Genomic DNA, 19,752 nt, shown 5'->3' with positions numbered 1-19,752 from the left:
GTTAAGCGTGCGACCCTACGGGTTTGAGAATCATGTAGACATGACCGAGACACCTCTCCCGTCAATAACCAATAGCGGGACCTAGATGCCCATATTGGTTCCTACATATTCACGAAAATCTATATTGGTTGAACCACGATGTCGAGGATTCGGTTAATCCCGTATTCAATTCCCTTTGTTTGGCGATATGTTACTTGCCCGAGATTCGATCGTCGATATCTCCATTCCTAGCAATCTCGTTATCGGCAAGTCACTTTACTCGTTCCATAATACAAGATCTCGTGACTAAACTCATTAGTCACATGAAGCTTCTTATGATGTTGTATTACCAAGAGGGCCCAAAGATATCTCTCCGTCACATGGAGTTACATATCCCGGTCTCGATCCATGCAACCCAACAAGTACCTTCGGAGATACCTGTAGAGCACCCTTATGGTCACCCAGTTACGAAGTAGCGTTTGATAGCACAAAAAGTATTTCTCCGGTATCCGGGAGTGGCATGATCTCATGGTATAAGGAACTGATACTTGACATGAAGAAAGCTGTAGCAAACAACTAAACTATCTGATGCTAAGCTTACGATTGGGTCTGTCCGTCACACCATTCTCCTAATGATGTGACCCCGTTATCAAATGACAACTCATTTCTATGGTTAGGAAACCTTAACCATCTTTGATCAACAATCTAGTCCAGTAGAGGCTTGTTGGGGAACGTAGCATGCAATTTAAAAAAAATTCCTATGATCACGCAAGATCTATCTAGGAGATGCATAGCAACGACACGGGGAGAGTGTGTCCATGTACCGTCGTAGACCGAAAGTGGAAGCGTTAGGTTAACGCGGTTGATGTAGTCGAACGTCTTCACGATCCAACCGATCCAAGTACCGAACGTACGACACCTCCGTGTTTAGCACACATTCAGCTCGATGACGTCCCTCGAACTCTTGATCCAATAGAGGGTCGAGGGACAGTTCCGTCAGCACGACGGCGTGGCGACAGTGATGGTGATGTGATCCTCGCAGGGCTTCGCCTAAGCACTACGACGCTATGACCGGAGGAGTAAACTGTGGAGGGGGGCACCGCACACGGCTAAGAGAATAACTGTTGTGTCTTTGGGGTGCCCCCTGCCCACGTATATAAAGGAGGGGATGGGAGGCCGGTCGGCCCCTAGGGGTGCGCCAAGTGGGGGTTGTCCCACTAGGACTCCTAGTCCTAGTCGGCTTCCCCTTCCTTCCAACAGAGAGGGGAAAGGGGAAAGAGGGGGAGAAGGAGAAGGAAAAGGGGGGCCGCGCCCCCACCCCTTGTCCAATTTGGATTGGGCTTGGGGGGCACCACCTCTCGTGGCTACCTCCTGAAGGAAATATGCCTAGAGGCAATAATAAAGTTATTATTTATTTCCTTATATCATGATAAAAGTTTATTATTCATGCTAGAATTGTATTAATCGGAAACATAATACATGTGTGAATACATAGACAAACAGAGTGTCACTAGTATGCCTCTACTTGACTAGCTCGTTAATCAAAGATGGTTATGTTTCCTGACCATAGACAAAGAGTTGTCATTTGATTAAACGGGATAACATCATTGGTTGAATGATCTGATTGACATGACCCATTCCATTAGCTTAGCACATCGTTTAGTATGTTGCTATTGCTTTCTTCATGACTTATACATGTTCCTATGACTATGAGATTATGTAACTCCCGTGTGCCGGAGGAACACTTTGTGTGCTACCAAACGTCACAACGTAACTGGGTGATTATAAAGGTGCTCTACAGGTGTCTCCAAAGGTACATGTTGGGTTGACGTATTTCGAGATTAGGATTTGCCACTCCGATCGTCGGAGAGGTATCTCTGGGCCCTCTCGGTAATGCACATCACTTAAGCCTTGCAAGCAATGCAACTAATGAGTTAGTTGCGGGATGATGTATTACAGAACGAGTAAAGAGACTTGCCGATAACGAGATTGAACTAGGTATTGGATACCGACAATCGAATCACGGGCAAGTAACATACCGATGACAAAGGAAACAACGTATGTTGTTATGCGGTCTGACCGATAAAGATCTTCGTAGAATATGTAGGAGCCAATATGGGCATCCAGGTCCCGCTATTGGTTATTGACCGGAGACATGTCTCGGTCATGTCTACATTATTCTCGAACCCGTAGGGTCCGCACGCTTAAGGTTTCGATGACAGTTATATTATGAGTTTATACGTTTTGATGTACCGAAGGTTGTTCGGAGTCCCGGATGTGATCACAGACATGACGAGGAGTCTCGAAATGGTCGAGACATAAAGATTGATATATTGGAAGCCTATGTTTGGATATCGGAAGTGTTCCGGGTGAAATCGGGATTTTACCGGAGTACCGGGAGGTTACGGGAACCCCCCGGGAACTATATGGGCCTTAGTGGGCCTTAGTGGAAGAAGAGGAGAGGCGGCCAGGGCTGGGCCGCACGCCCCTCACCCCTAGTCCGAATAGGACAAGGAGAGAGGGGGCCGGCGCCCCCCTCCTTCTCTCTCTCTCTCTCTCTCTCTCTCTCTCTCTCTCTCTCTTTCCACCTCATGAATCCTATTCCAACTAGGATTGGGGGAGAAGTCCTACTCCCGGAGGGAGTAGGACTCCTCCTGGCGCGCCCTATGGTGGTCGGCCGGCCTCCCCCTCTTGAACCTTTATATACAGAGGCAGGGGCACGCCAGAGACACACAAGTTGATCCACGTGATCATATTCTTAGCCGTGTGCGGCGCCCCCTGCCACCATAGTCCTCGATAATATTGTAGCGGTGCTTAGGCGAAGCCCTGTGACAGTAGTACATCAAGATCGTCACCACGCCGTCGTGCTGACGGAACTCTTCCCCAACACTTTGCTGGATCGGAGTCCGGGGATCGTCATCGAGTTGAACGTGTGCTAAAACTCGGAGGTGCCGTAGTTTCGGTGCTTGATCGGTCGGGCCGTGAAGACGTACGACTACATCAACCGCGTTGTGCTAACGCTTCCGCTGTCGGTCTATAAGGGTACGTAGATCACACTCTCCCCTCTCATTGCTATGCATCACCATGATCTTGCGTGTGCGTAGGAAATTTTTTGAAATTACTACGTTCCCCAACAGTGGTATCAGAGCCTAGGTTTTATGTGTTGATGTTATATGCACGAGTAGAACACAAGTGAGTTGTGGGCGATAAAAGTCATACTGCTTACCAGCATGTCATACTTTGGTTCGGCGGTATTGTTGGATGAAGCGGCCCGGACCGACATTACGTGTACGCTTACGCGAGACCGGTTCTCCCGACGTGCTTTGCACATAGGTGGCTTGCGGGTGACGGTTTCTCCAACTTTAGTTGAACCGAGTGTGGCTACGCCCGGTCCTTGTGAAGGTTAAAACAACACCAACTTGACAAACTATCGTTGTGGTTTTGATGCGTAGGTAAGATTGGTTCTTGCTTAAGCCCGTAGCAGCCACGTAAAACTTGCAACAACAAAGTAGAGGACGTCTAACTTGTTTTTGCAGGGCATGTTGTGATGTGATATGGTCAAGACATGATGCTGAATTTTATTGTATGAGATGATCATGTTTTGAAACCGAGTTATCGGCAACTGGCAGGAGCCATATGGTTGTCGCTTTATTGTATGCAATGCAATCACGCTGTAATGCTTTACTTTATCACTAAGCGGTAGCGATAGTCGTGGAAGCATAAGATTGGCGAGACGACAACGATGCTACGATGGAGATCAAGGTGTCGCGCCGGTGATGATGGTGATCATGACGGTGCTTCGGAGATGGAGATCACAGGCACAAGATGATGATGGCCATATCATATCACTTATATTGATTGCATGTGATGTTTATCTTTTATGCATCTTATCTTGCTTTGATTGACGGTAGCATTATAAGATGATCTCTCACTAAATTATCAAGAAGTGTTCTCCCTGAGTATGCACCGTTGCAAAAGTTCTTCGTGCTGAGACACCACGTGATGATAGGGTGTGATAGGCTCTACATTCAAATACAATGGGTGCAAAACAGTTGCACACGCAGAATACTCAGGTTATACTTGATGAGCCAAGCATATGCAGATATGGCCTCGGAACACGGAGACCGAAAGGTCGAGCGTGAATCATATAGTAGATATGATCAACATGATGATGTTCACCAATGAAACTACTCCATCTCACGTGATGATCGGACATGGTTTAGTTGATTTGGATCACGTGATCACTTAGAGGATTAGAGGGATGTCTATCTAAGTGGGAGTTCTTTAAGTAATTTGATTAATTGAACTTAAATTTATCATGAACTTAGTACCTGATAGTATCTTGCTTATGTATGTTTGATTGTAGATAGATGGCCCGTGTTGTTGTTCCGTTGATTTTTAATGCGTTCCTTGAGAAAGCAAAGTTGAAAGATGATGGTAGCAATTACACAGACTGGGTCCGTAACTTGAGGATTATCCTCATTGCTGCACAGAAGAATTACATCCTGGAAGCACCGTTGGGTGCCAGGCCTGCTGCTGGAGCAACACCAGATGTTATGAACGTCTGGCAGAGCAAAGCTGATGACTACTCGATAGTTCAGCGTGCCATGCTTTACGGCTTAGAATCGGGACTTCAACGACATTTTGAACGTCATGGAGCATATGAGATGTTCCAGGAGTTGAAGTTAATATTTCAAGCAAATGCCCGGATTGAGAGATATGAAGTCTCCAATAAGTTCTATAGCTGCAAGATGGAGGAGAACAGTTCTGTCAGTGAGCATATACTCAAAATGTCTGGGTATAATAATCACTTGATTCAGATGGGAGTTAATCTTCCAGATGATTGCGTCATTGACAGAATTCTCCAATCACTGCCACCAAGCTACAAGAGCTTCGTGATGAACTATAATATGCAAAGGATGAATAAGACTATTCCCGAGCTCTTCGCAATGCTGAAAGCTGCGGAGGTAGAAATCAAAAAGGAGCATCAAGTGTTGATGGTCAACAAGACCACTAGTTTCAAGAAAAAGGGCAAAGGGAAGAAGAAGGGGAACTTCAAGAAGAACAGCAAGCAAGTTGCTGCTCAAGAGAAGAAACCCAAGTCTGGACCTAAGCCTGAAACTGAGTGCTTCTACTGCAAGCAGACTGGTCACTGGAAGTGGAACTGCCCCAAGTATTTGGCGGATAAGAAGGATGGCAAGGTGAACAAAGGTATATGTGATATACATGTTATTGATGTGTACCTTACTAATGCTCGCAGTAGCACCTGGGTATTTGATACTGGTTCTGTTGCTAATATTTGCAACTCGAAACAGGGACTACGGATTAAGCGAAGATTGGCTAAGGACGAGGTGACGATGCGCGTGGGAAACGGTTCCAAAGTCGATGTGATCGCGGTCGGCATGCTACCTCTACATCTACCTTCGGGATTAGTATTAGACCTAAATAATTGTTATTTGGTGCCAGCGTTGAGCATGAACATTATATCTGGATCTTGTTTAATGCGAGACGGTTATTCATTGAAATCAGAGAATAATGGTTGTTCTATTTATATGAGTAATATCTTTTATGGTCATGCACCCTTGAAGAGTGGTCTATTCTTATTGAATCTCGATAGTAGTGACACACATATTTATAATGTTGAAGCCAAAAGATGCAGAGTTGATAATGATGGTGCAACTTATTTTTGGCACTGCCGTTTAGGTCATATCGGTGTAAAGCGCATGAAGAAACTCCATACTGATGGACTTTTGGAACCACTTGATTATGAATCACTTGGTACTTGCGAACCGTGCCTCATGGGCAAGATGACTAAAACACCGTTCTCCGGTACTATGGAGAGAGCAACAGATTTGTTGGAAATCATACATACAGATGTATGTGGTCCGATGAATATTGAGGCTCGTGGCGGATATCATTATTTTCTCACCTTCACAGATGACTTAAGCAGATATGGGTATATCTACTTAATGAAACATAAGTCTGAAACATTTGAAAAGTTCAAAGAATTTCAGAGTGAAGTTGAAAATCATCGTAACAAGAAAATAAAGTTTCTACAATCTGATCGTGGAGGAGAATATTTGAGTTATGAGTTTGGTGTACATTTGAAACAATGTGGAATAGTTTCACAACTCACGCCACCCGGAACACCACAGCGTAATGGTGTGTCCGAACGTCGTAATCGTACTTTACTAGATATGGTGCGATCTATGATGTCTCTTACTGATTTACCGCTATCATTTTGGGGTTATGCTTTAGAGACGGCTGCATTCACGTTAAATAGGGCACCATCGAAATCCGTTGAGACGACGCCTTATGAACTATGGTTTGGCAAGAAACGAAAGTTGTCGTTTCTGAAAGTTTGGGGCTGCGATGCTTATGTGAAAAAGCTTCAACCTGATAAGCTCGAACCCAAATCAGAGAAATGTGTCTTCATAGGATATCCAAAGGAAACTATTGGATACACCTTCTATCACAGATCCGAAGGCAAGACTTTTGTTGCTAAATTCGGAAACTTTCTGGAGAAGGAGTTTCTCTCGAAAGATGTGAGTGGGAGGAAAGTAGAACTTGATGAGGTAACTGTACCTGCTCCCTTATTGGAAAGTAGTACATCACAGAAAACTGTTTCTGCGACACCTACACCAATTAGTGAGGAAGCTAATGATAATGATCATGAAACTTCAGGACAAGATACTACTGAACTTCGTAGATCAAGCAGAGTGAGATCCGCGCCAGAGTGGTACAGTAATCCTGTTCTGGAAATCATGCTACTAGATCATGATGAACCTACGAACTATGAAGAAGCGATGGTGAGCCCAGATTCCACAAAATGGCTTGAAGCCATGAAATCTGAGATGGGATCCATGTATGAGAACAAAGTATGGACTTTGGTTGACTTGCCCGATGATCGGCAAGCAATTGAGAATAAATGGATCTTCAAGAAGAAGACTGACGCTAACGGTAATATTACTGTCTACAAAGCTCAACTTGTCGCAAAAGGTTTTTGACAAGTTCAAGGGGTTGACTACGATGAGACCTTCTCACCCGTAGCGATGCTTAAGTCTGTCCGAATTATGTTAGCAATTGCCGCATTTTATGATATGAAATTTGGCAGATGGATGTCAAAACTGCATTCCTGAATGGATTTCTAGAAGAAGAGTTGTATATGATGCAACCGAAAGGTTTTGTCGATCCAAAGGGAGCTAACAAAGTGTGCAAGCTCTAGCGATCCATTTATGGACTGGTGCAAGCCTCTCGGAGTTGGAATAAACGCTTTGATAGTGTGATCAAAGCATTTGGTTTTATACAGACTTTCGGAGAAGCCTGTATTTTACAAGTAAGTGAGTGGGAGCTCTGTAGCATTTCTGATATTATATGTGGATGACATATTACTGATTGGAAATGATATAGAATTTCTGGATAGCATAAAAGGATACTTGAATAAGAGTTTTTCAATGAAAGACCTCGGTGAAGCTGCTTACATATTAGGCATAAAGATCTATAGAGATAGATCAAGACGCTTAATTGGACTTTCACAAAGCACATACCTTGACAAGATTTTGAAGAAGTTCAAAATGGATCAAGCAAAGAAAGGGTTCTTGCCTGTGTTACAAGGTGTGAAGTTGAGTCAGACTCAATGCCCGACCACTACAGAAGATAGAGAGAAAATGAAAGATGTTCCCTATGCTTCAGCCATAGGCTCTATCATGTATGAAATGCTGTGTACCAGACCTGATGTGTGCCTTGCTATAAGTTTAGCAGGGAGGTACCAAAGTAATCCAGGAGTGGATCACTGGACAGCGGTCAAGAACATCCTAAAATACCTGAAAAGGACTAAGGATATGTTTCTCGTATATGGAGGTGACAAAGAGCTCATTGTAAACGGTTACGTTGATGCAAGCTTTGACACTGATCCGGACGATTCTAAATCGCAAACCGGATACGTGTTTACATTAAACAGTGGAGCTGTCAGTTGGTGCAGTTCTAAACAAAGCATCGTGGCGGGATCTACATGTGAAGCGGAGTACATAGCTGCTTCGGAAGCAGCAAACGAAGGAGTCTGGACGAAGGAGTTCATATCCGATCTAGGTGTCATACCTAGTGCATCGGGTCCAATGAAAATCTTTTGTGACAATACTGGTGCAATTGCCTTGGCAAAGGAATCCAGATTTCACAAGAGAACCAAACACATCAAGAGACGCTTCAATTCCATCCGGGATCTGGTCCAGGTGGGAGACATAGAGATTTGCAAGATACATACGGAGCTGAATGTAGCAGACCCGTTGACTAAGCCTCTTCCACGGGCAAAACATGATCATCACCAAAGCTCCATTGGTGTTAGAATCATTACTGTGTAAATCTAGATTATTGACTCTAGTGCAAGTGGGAGACTGAAGGAAATATGCCCTAGAGGCAATAATAAAGTTATTATTTATTTCCTTATATCATGATAAAAGTTTATTATTCATGCTAGAATTGTATTAACCGGAAACATAATACATGTGTGAATACATAGACAAACAGAGTGTCACTAGTATGCCTCTACTTGACTAGCTCGTTAATCAAAGATGGTTATGTTTCCTGACCATAGACAAAGAGTTGTCATTTGATTAAACGGGATCACATCATTGGTTGAATGATCTGATTGACATGACCCATTCCATTAGCTTAGCACCCGATCGTTTAGTATGTTGCTATTGCTTTCTTCATGACTTATACATGTTCCTATGACTATGAGATTATGTAACTCCCGTGTGCCGGAGGAAAACTTTGTGTGCTACCAAACGTCATAACGTAACTGGGTGATTATAAAGGTGCTCTATAGGTGTCTCCAAAGGTACATGTTGGGTTGACGTATTTCGAGATTAGGATTTGTCGCTCCGATCGTCGGAGAGGTATCTCTGGGCCCTCTTGGTAATGCACATCACTTAAGCCTTGCAAGCAATGCAACTAATGAGTTAGTTGCGGGATGATGTATTACGGAACGAGTAAAGAGACTTGCCGATAACGAGATTGAACTAGGTATTAGATACCGACGATCGAATCACGGGCAAGTAACATACCGATGACAAAGGGAACAACGTATGTTGTTATGCGATCTGACCGATAAAGATCTTCGTAGAATATGTAGGAGCCAATATGGGCATCCAGGTCCCGCTATTGGTTATTGACCGGAGACATGTCTCGGTCATGTCTACATTGTTCTCGAACCCGTAGGGTCCGCACGCTTAAGGTTTCGATGACAGTTATATTATGAGTTTATACGTTTTGATGTACCGAAGGTTGTTCGGAGTCCCGGATGTGATCACGGACATGACGAGGAGTCTTGAAATGGTCGAGACATAAAGATTGATATATTGGAAGCCTATGTTTGGATATCGGAAGTGTTCCGGGTGAAATCGGGATTTTACCGGAGTACCGGGAGGTTACCGGAACCCCCCGGGAACTATATGGGCCTTAGTGGGCCTTAGTGGAAGAAGAGGAGAGGCGGCCAAGGCTGGGCCGCACGCCCCTCACCCCTAGTCCGAATAGGACAAGGAGAGAGGGGGCCGGCGCCCCCCTGCTTCTCTCTCTCTCTTTTTCCACCTCATGAATCCTATTCCAACTAGGATTGGGGGAGAAGTCCTACTCCCGGAGGGAGTAGGACTCCTCCTGGCGCGCCCTATGGTGGCCGGCTGGCCTCCCCCTCTTGAACCTTTATATACAGAGGCAGGGGCACCCCAGAGACACACAAGTTGATCCACGTGATCATATTCTTAGCCGTGTGCGGCGCCCCCTGCCACCATAGTCCTCGGTAATATTGTAGCGGTGCTTAGGCGAAGCCCTATGACAATAGTACATCAAGATCGTCACCACCCCGTCGTGCTGACGGAACTCTTCCCCAACACTTTGCTGGATCGGAGTCCGGGGATCGTCATCAAGCTGAACGTGTGCTAAAACTCAGAGGTGCCGTAGTTTCGGTGCTTGATTGGTCGGGCCGTGAAGACGTACGACTACATCAACCGCGTTGTGCTAACGCTTCCGCTGTCGGTCTACAAGGGTACATAGATCACACTCTCCCCTCTCGTTGCTATGCATCACCATGATCTTGCGTGTGCGTAGGAAATTTTTTGAAATTGCTACGTTCCCCAACACCTCCTCCTCTCCACTATGGCCCATGAGGCCCATTAACTTTCCTGGGGGGTTCTGATAGCCTCCCGATACTTCGATAAATCCTCAAACTTCTTCAGAACCATTTCGGTGTTCGTATACAACCTTACAATATATGAATCTTTACCTCTCGACCATTTCGAGACTCCTCGTCATGTCCGTGATCTCATCCGGGACTCGGAACAAACTTTGGTCACCAAAACACATAACTCATAATACAAATCGTCATCGAATGTTAAGCGTGCGGACCCTACGGGTCCGAGAACTATGCAGACATGGCCGAGACACATCTCTGGTCAATAACCAATAGCGGAACCTGGATGGTCATATTGGTTCCTACATATTCTACGAAGATCTTTATCGGTCAAACCGCATAACAACATATGTTATTCCCTTTGTCATCGGTATGTTACTTGCCCGAGATTCGATCATCGGTATCATCATACCTAGTTCAATCTCGTTACCGGCAAGTCTCTTTACTCGTTTCGTAGTGCATCATACCATAACTAACTCATTAGTCACATTGCTTGCAAGGCTTATAGTGATGTGCATTACCGAGAGGGCCTAGAGATACCTCTTCGATACTCGGAGTGACAAATCCTAATCTTGATCTATGCCAACCCAATAAACACCTTCGAAGACACTTGTAGAGCATCTTTATAATCACCCAGTTACTTTGTGACGTTTGATAGCACACAAGGTGATCCTCCGGTATTCAGGAGTTTCATAATCTCATAGTCAGCGGAATATGTATAAGTTATGAAGAAAGCAATAGCAATAAAACTAAACAATCATAATGCTAAGCTAACAGATGGGTCTTGTCCATCACATCATTATCTAATGATGTGATCCCGTTCATCAAATGACAACACATGTCTATGGTCAAGAAACACAACCATATTTGATTAACGAGCTAGTCAAGTAGAGGCATACTAAGGACACTCTGTTTTTGTCTATGTATTCACACATGTACTAAGTTTCTGGTTAATACAATTCTAGCATGAATAATAAACATGTATCATGATATAAGGAAATATAAATAACAACCTTATTATTGCCTCTAGGGCATTTTTCCTTCAGTCTCCCACTTGCACTAGAGTCAATAATCTAGATTACATAGTAATGATTCTAACACCATGGAGTCTTGGTGCTGATCATGTTTTGCTCGTGGAAGAGGCTTAGTCAACGGGTCTGCAACATTCAGATCCGTATGTATCTTGCAAATCTCTATGTCTCCCTCCTTGACTTGATCGCGGATGGAGTTGAAGCGTCTCTTGATGTGTTTGGTTCTCTTGTGAAATCTGGATTCCTTCACCAAGGCAATTGCTCCAGTATTGTCACAAAAGATTTTCATTAGACCGATGCACTAGGTATTACACCTAGATCGGATATGAACTCCTTCATCCTGACTCCTTCATTTGTTGCTTCTGAATCAGCTATGTACCCCACTTCACACGTATATCCCGCCATGACGCTCTTCTTGGAACTGCACCAGCTTACAGCTCCACCATTCAATATAAATATGTATCCGGTTTGTGACTTTGAGTCATCCGGATCAGTGTCAAAGCTTGCATCGACGTAACCATTTACGACAAGCTCTTTGTCACCTCCATAATCGAGAAACATATCCTTAGTCCTTTTCAGGTATTTCAGGATGTTCTTGACCGTTGTCCAGTGATCCACTCCTGGAGTACTTTGGTACCTCCCTGCTAAACTTATAGCAAGGCACACATCAGGTCTGTTACACATCATTGCATACATGATAGAACCTATGGCTGAGGCATAGGTAATGACTTTCATTTTCTCTCTATCTTCTGTAGTGGTCGGGCATTGAGTGTGGCTCAACTTCACACCTTGTAACACGGGCAAGAACCCTTTCTTTGACTGGTCCATTTTGAACTTCTTCAAAACTTTATCAAGGTATGTGCTTTGTCCAATTAAGTGTCTTGATCTATATCTATAGATCTTGATGCCCAATATATAAGCAGCTTCACCGAGGTCTTTCATTGAAAAATTCTTATTCAAGTATCCTTTTATGCTATCCAGAAATTCTGTATTATTTCCAATCAACAATATGGCATCCACATATAATATTAGAAATTCTACAGAGCTCCCACTCACTTTCTTGTAAATACATGCTTCTCCAAAAGTCTGTATAAAACCATATGCTTTGATCACACTATCAAAGCATATATTCCTACTCCGAGAGGCTTTCACCAGTCCATAAATGGATCGTTGGAGCTTGCACACTTTTATAACACCTTTAGGATCGACAAAACCTTCTGGTTGCATCATATACAACTCTTCTTTAAGAAATCCATTAAGGAATGTAGTTTTGACATACATTTGCCAAATTTCATAATCATAAAATGCGGCAATTGCTAACATGATTCGGACAGACTTAAGCATCGCTACGGGTGAGAAGGTCTCATCATAGTCAACTCCTTGAACTTGTCGAAAACCTTTCGCAACAAGTCGAGCTTTGTAGACAGTAACATTACCGTCAGCGTCAGTCTTCTTCTTGAAGATCCATTTATTCTCTATGGCTTGCTAATCATCGGGCAGGTCAACCAAAGTCCATACTTTGTTCTCATACATGGATCCCATCTCAGATTTCATGGCCTCAAGCCATTTCGCGGAATCTGGGCTCATCATCGCTTCCTCATAGTTCGTAGGTTCGTCATGGTCTAGTAACATGACTTCCAGAACAGGATTACCGTACCACTCTGGTGCGGACCTTACTCTGGTTGACCTACGAGGTTCGGTAGTAACTTGATCTGAAGTTTCATGATCATCATCATTAACTTCCTCACTAATTGGTGTAGGAATCACTAGAACTAATTTCTGTGATGAGCTACTTTCCAATTCGGGAGAAGGTACAGTTACCTCATCAAGTTCTACTTTCCTCCCACTCACTTCTTTCGAGAGAAACTCCTTCTCTAGAAAGGATCCCTTCTTAGCAACGAATATCTTGCCTTAGGATCTGTGATAGAAGGTGTACCCAACAGTTTCCTTTGGGTATCCTATGAAGACACATTTCTCCGATTTGGTTTGGAGCTTATCAGGTTGAAGCTTTTTCACATAAGCATCGCAGCCCCAAACTTTAAGAAACGATAGCTTAGGTTTCTTGCTAAACCACAATTCATATAGTGTCGTCTCAACGGATTTAGATGAATGCAGCCGTCTCTAAAGCATAACCCCAAAAAAATAGCGGTAAATCGGTAAGAGACATCATAGATCACACCATATCTAATAAAGTACGGTTACGATGTTCGGAAACACCATTACGTTGTGGTGTTCCAGGTGGCGTGAGTTGCGAAACTATTCCACATTGTTCCAAATGAAGACCAAACTCGTAACTCAAATATTCGCCTCCGCAATCAGATCGTAGAAACTTTATTTTCTTGTTACGATGATTTTCCACTTCACTCTAAAATTCTTTGAACTTTTCAAATGTTTCAGACTTATGTTTCATCAAGTAGATATACCCATATATGCTCAAATCATCCGTGAAGGTCATAAAATAACGATACTCGCCGCGAGCCTCAACACTCATCGGACCGCATACATCAGAATGTATTATTTCCAATAAGTCTGTGGCTCGCTCCATTGTTCCGGAGAACGGAGTCTTAGTCATCTTGCCCATGCAAGAATCAAGTAATTCCAAAAGCCCATCATCATGGAGTTTCTTCATGCGCTTTACACCTATATGACCTAAATGGCAGTGCCACAAATAAGTTGCACTATCATTATTAACTTTGCATCTTTTGGCTTCAATATTATGAATATGTGTATCACTACGATCGAGATTCAACAAAAATAGACCACTCATCAAGGGTGCATGACCATAAAAGATATTACTCATATAAATAGAACAACCATTATTCTCTGATTTAAGTGAATACATGTCTCGCATCAAACAAGATCCAGATATAATGTTCATGCTCAACGCTGGCACCAAATAACAATTATTTAGGTCTAAAACTAATCCTGAAGGTAGATGTAGAGGTAGCGTGCCGCTGACGATCACATCGACCTTGGAACCATTTCCGACGCGCATCGTCACCTCGTCCTTAGCCAATCTTCATTTAATCTGTAGCCCCTGTTTCGAGTTGCAAATATGAGCAACAAAATCAGTATCAAATACCCAGGCGCTACTACGAGCATTAGTAAGGTACACATCAATAACATGTATATCAAATATACCTTTCACTTTGCCATCCTTCTTATCCGCCAAATACTTGGGGCAGTTCCGCTTCCAGTGACCAGTCCCTTTGCAGTAGAAGCACTCGGTGTCAGGCTTAGGTCCAGTCTTGGGCTTCTTCCCTTGAGCAGCAACTTGCTTGCTGTTCTTATTGACGTTCCCCTTCTTCCCTTTGCCCTTTTTCTTGAAACTAGTGGTCTTGTTAACCATCAACACTTGATGCTCCTTCTTGATTTCTACCTCCGCAGCCTTTAGCATCGTGAAGAGCTCGGGAATTGTCTTTTCCATCCCTTGCATATTATAGTTCATCATGAAGCCTTTATAGCTTAGTGGCAGGGATTGAAGAACTCTGTCAATGACACTATCAACAGGAAGATTAACTCCCAGCTGAGTCAAGTGGTTATGGTACCTAGACATTCTGAGTATGTGTTCACTGACAGAACTATTCTCCTCCATCTTGAAGCAATAGAACTTGTTGCAGACTTCATATCTCTCAACTCGGGCATTTGCTTGAAATATTAACTTCAACTCCTAGAACATCTCATATGCTCCATGACATTCAAAACGTCTTTGAAGTCCCAATTCTAAGTCGTAAAGCATGGCACACTGAACTATCGAGTAGTCATCAGCTTTGCTCTACCAGATGTTCATAACATTCGGAGTTGCTCCTATAGCGGGTCTTGCACCTAGCGGTGCTTCCAGGACGTAATTCTTCTGTGCAACAATGAGGATAATCCTCAAGTTACGGACCCAGACTGTGCAGTTGCTACCATCATCTTTCAACTTAGCTTTCTCTAGGAACGCATTAAAATTCAAGGGAACGGTAGCACGGGCCATTAATCTACAACAACATAGATATGCAAAAACTATCAGGACTAAGTTCATGATAAATTGAAGTTCAATTAATCATATTACTTAAGAACTCCCACTTATATAGACATCCTGCTACCTCTTCAGCACTGCATTGGTTTTCCCTTGAAGAGGAAAGGGTGATGCAACAAAGTAGCGTAAGTATTTCCCTCAGTTTTTGAGAACCAAGGTATCAATCCAGTAGGAGACTACACGCAAGTCACCTCGCACCTACACAAACAAATAAGAACCTCGCAACCAACGCGATAAAGGGGTTGTCAATCCCTTCACGGTCACTTACGAGAGTGAGATCTGATAGAGATAATAAGATAAATATTTTTCGTATTTTTATTATATAGATAGGAAAATAAAGATTGCAAAATAAAATAGATTGGAAACTTATATGATGGAAGATAGACTCGGGGGCCATAGGTTTCACTAGTGGCTTCTCTCAAGATAGCATAAGTATTATGGTGGATAAACAAATTACTGTCGAGCAATTGATAGAAAAGTGCATAATTATGAGAATATCTAGGCATGATCATGTATATAGGCCTCACGTCCGCGACAAGTAGACCGAAACGATTCTGCATCTACTACTATTACTCCACACATCGACCGCTATCCAGCATGCATCTAGAGTATTAAGTTCATAAGAACAAAGTAACGCATTAGGCAAGATGACATGATGTAGAGGGATAAACTCAAGCAATATGATATAAACCCCATCTTTTTATCCTCGATGGCAACAATACAATACGTGCCTTGCCGCCCCTGCTGTCACTGGGAAAGGACACCGCAAGATTGAACCCAAAGCTAAGCACTTCTCCCATTGCAAGAAAGATCAATCTAGTAGGCCAAACCAAACTGATAATTCAAAGAGACTTGCAAAGATAACAAATCATACATAAAAGATTTTAGAGAAGAATCCAATATTGTTCTTAGATAATCTTGATCATAAACCCACAATTCATCAGATCTTGACAAACACACCGCAAAAAGAATTACATCGAATAGATCTCCAAGAAAGGGCCCCAAGATGGGATCTCACGGGTACAAAAGGTTGCGGCGGTGGAAATAGGGGTTCGTGGTGCTCCTGGATGTTTTTGGGGTATATGGATATATATATATATAGGAGGAAGAAGTAGGTCGGTGGAGCTGCGAGGGGCCCATGAGGGTGGGGGCGCGCCCAAGGGGCAGGCGCGCCTCCCTGCCTTGTGGCCTCATCGCTCCTTTCTTGACGTCTACTCCAAGTCTCCTGGATCATGCCTGTTCCAAAAATAACTCTCCTGAAGGTTTCATTCCGTTTGGATTCCGTTTGATATTCCTTTTCTGCGAAACACTGAAATAGGCAAAAAAACATCAATTTGCATTGGGCCTTGGGTTAGTAGGTTAGTCCCCAAAATAATATAAAAGTGTATCATAAAGCCCATTAAACATCCAAAAGAGATAATATAATAGCATGGAACAATCAAAAATTATAGATACGTTGGAGACGTATCAAGCATCCCCAAGCTTAATTCCTGCTCATCCTCAAGTAGGTAAATGATAAAAACAGAATTTTTGATGTGGAATGCTACCTAGCATAATTCTCAATGTAATTTTCTTTATTGCGGCATGAATATTCAGATCCGAGAGATTCAAGACAAAAGTTTAATATTGACATAAAAATAATAATACTTCAAGCATACTAACTAAGCAACCATGTCTTCTCAAAATAACATGGCCAAAGAAAGTTCATCCCTACAAAATCATATAGTTTGGTCATGCTCCATTTTCTTCACACAAGAATGCTCTCATCATGCACAACCCCAATGACAAGCCAAGCAATTGTTTCATACTTTAGTAATCTCAAACTTTTTTCAATTTTCACGCAATACATGAGCGTGAGCCATGGATATAGCACTATGGGTGGAATAGAATATAATGATGGGGGTTATGTGGAGAATACAAAAAAGGAGAAAGTCTCACATCGACGTGGCTAATCAACATGCTAGGGAGATGCCCATCAATTGATGTCAATGCAAGGAGTAGGGATTGCCATGCAACGGATGCACTAGAGCTATAAATGTATGAAAGCTCAACAAAAGAAACTAAGTGGGTGTGCATCCAACTTGCTTGCTCACGAAGACCTAGGGCATTTGAGGAAGCCCATTGTTGGAATATACAAGTCAAGTTCTATAATGAAAAATTCCCACTAGTATATGAAAGTGACAAAACAAGAGACTCTCTATCATAAAGATCATGGTGCTACTTTGAAGCACAAGTGTGGAAAAAAAGGATAGTAGCATTGTTCCTTTTTATTTATCTTTTTTGGGGCCTTTCTTTTTTGGCCTTCACCTTTTTTTATTTGGGACAATGCTCTGTTAATTATGATCATCACACTTCTATTTATTTACAACTCAATGATTACAACTCGATACTAGAACAAAATATGACTCTATATGAATGCCTTCGGCAGTGTACCGGGAAGGGCAATGAATCAAGAGTGACATGTATGATAAATTATGCATGGTAGCTTTACCACAAATACGATGTCAACTACATGAACATGCAAGGCAATATGACAATGATGAAGCGTGTCATAAATGAAATGGTGGAAATTTGCATGGCAATATATCTCGGAATGGCTATGGAAATGCCATAAAAGGTAGGTATAGTGGCTGTTTTGAGGAAGATATAATGAGGTTTATGTGTGATAGAGTGTATCATATCACGGGGTTTGGATGCACCGGCGAAGTTTGCACCAACTCTCAAGGTGAGAAAGGGCAATGCACGGTACCGAAGAGGCTAGCAATGATGGAAAGGTGAGGGTGCGTACAATCCATGGACTCAACATTAGTCATAAAGAACTCGCATACTTATTGCAAAAATCTACAAGTCCTCAAAAACCAAGCATTACGCGCATGCTCCTAGGGGGATAGATTGGTAGGAAAAGACCATTGCTCGTCCCCGACCGCCACTCATAAGGAAGGCAATCAAAGAACACCTCATGTTTCAAATTTGTTACACAACGGTTACCATACGTGCATGCTACGGGACTTGCAATCTTCAACACAAGTATTTCTCAAATTCACAACTACTCAACTAGCACAACTCAAATATCACCATCTTTATATCTCAAAACAATTATCAAGTATCAAACTTCTCATAGTATTCAATGCACCTTTTTATGAACACTTTTATTATACCAATCTTGGATGCCTATCATATTAGGACCAATTTTATAGCCAAAGCAAATTACCATGATGTTCTAAAGGACTCTCAAAATAATATAAGTGAAGCATGAGAGATCAATAATTTCTATAAAATAAAACCACCACCGTGCTCTAAAAGATATAAGTGAAGCACTAGAGCAAAATTATCTAGCTCAAAAGATATAAGTGAAGCACATAGAGTATTCTAATAAATTCCGATTCATGTGTGTCTCTCCCAAAAGGTGTGTACATCAAGCATGATTGTGGTAAACTAAAAATCAAATACTCAAATCATACAAGACGCTCCAAGCAAAACACATATCATGTGGTGAATAAAAATATAGCCTCAAGTAAAGTTACCGATGGACGAAGACGAAAGAGGGTATGCCTTCCGGGGCATCCCCAAGCTTAGGATTTTGGTTGTCCTTGAATTTTAACTTGGGGTGCCTTGGGCATACCCAAGCTTAGGCTCTTTCCACTCCTTATTCCGTAATCCATCAAATCTTTACCCAAAACTTGAAAACTTCACAACACAAAACTCAACAGAAAATCTCATGAGCTCCGTTAGTATAAGAAAACAAACCACCGCTTAAGGTACTGTAATGAACTCATTCTTTATTTATATTGGTGTTAAACCTACTGTATTCCAACTTCTCTATGGTTCATACCCTCCAATACTAGCCATAGATTCATCAAAATAAGCAAACAACACACGAAAAACAGAATCTGTCAAAAACAGAACAGTCTGTAGTAATCTGAAGGTTTCGAATACTTATGTAACCCCAAAAATTCTGAAATAAATTTGTGGAAGTGAGGAATTTTTCTATTAATCATCTGCAAAAAGAATCAACCTAATCGCACTCTTCAGTAAAAAGTGGCAGCAAATCTCGTGAGTGCTAAAGTTTCTGCTTTTTACAGCAAGATCGCAAAACTTTCCCCAAGTCTTCCCAAAGGTTCTACTTGGCACAAACACTAATTAAAAGCATAAAACCACATCTAAACAGAGGCTAGATGAATTATTTATTACTTAACAGAACCAAAAAGCAAGAAACAAAAATAAAATCGGGTTGCCTCCCAACAAGCGCTATCGTTTAACGCCCCTAGCTAGGCATTGATAATTTCAATAATGCTCACATGAAAGACAAGAATTGAAGGACAAAGAGAGCATCATGAAACACGTGACAAGCACATCTAAGTCTAACATACTTCCTATGCATAGGCATCTTATAGGCAAACAAATTATCATAGCAAGCAAAAACTAGCATATGCAAGGAAGCAGGAAGAAACAATAGCAATCTCAACATAATGAGAGGTAATTTAGTAACATGAAAATTTCTACAACCATATTTTTCTCTCTCATAATAATTATATGTG

This window comes from Triticum dicoccoides, chromosome 3A, assembly GCF_002162155.2.
Source record: "Triticum dicoccoides isolate Atlit2015 ecotype Zavitan chromosome 3A, WEW_v2.0, whole genome shotgun sequence".
Taxonomy (NCBI): domain Eukaryota; kingdom Viridiplantae; phylum Streptophyta; class Magnoliopsida; order Poales; family Poaceae; genus Triticum; species Triticum dicoccoides.
The sequence above is the reverse complement of the archived record's forward strand: the minus strand, read 5'-3'. Positions refer to the sequence as shown.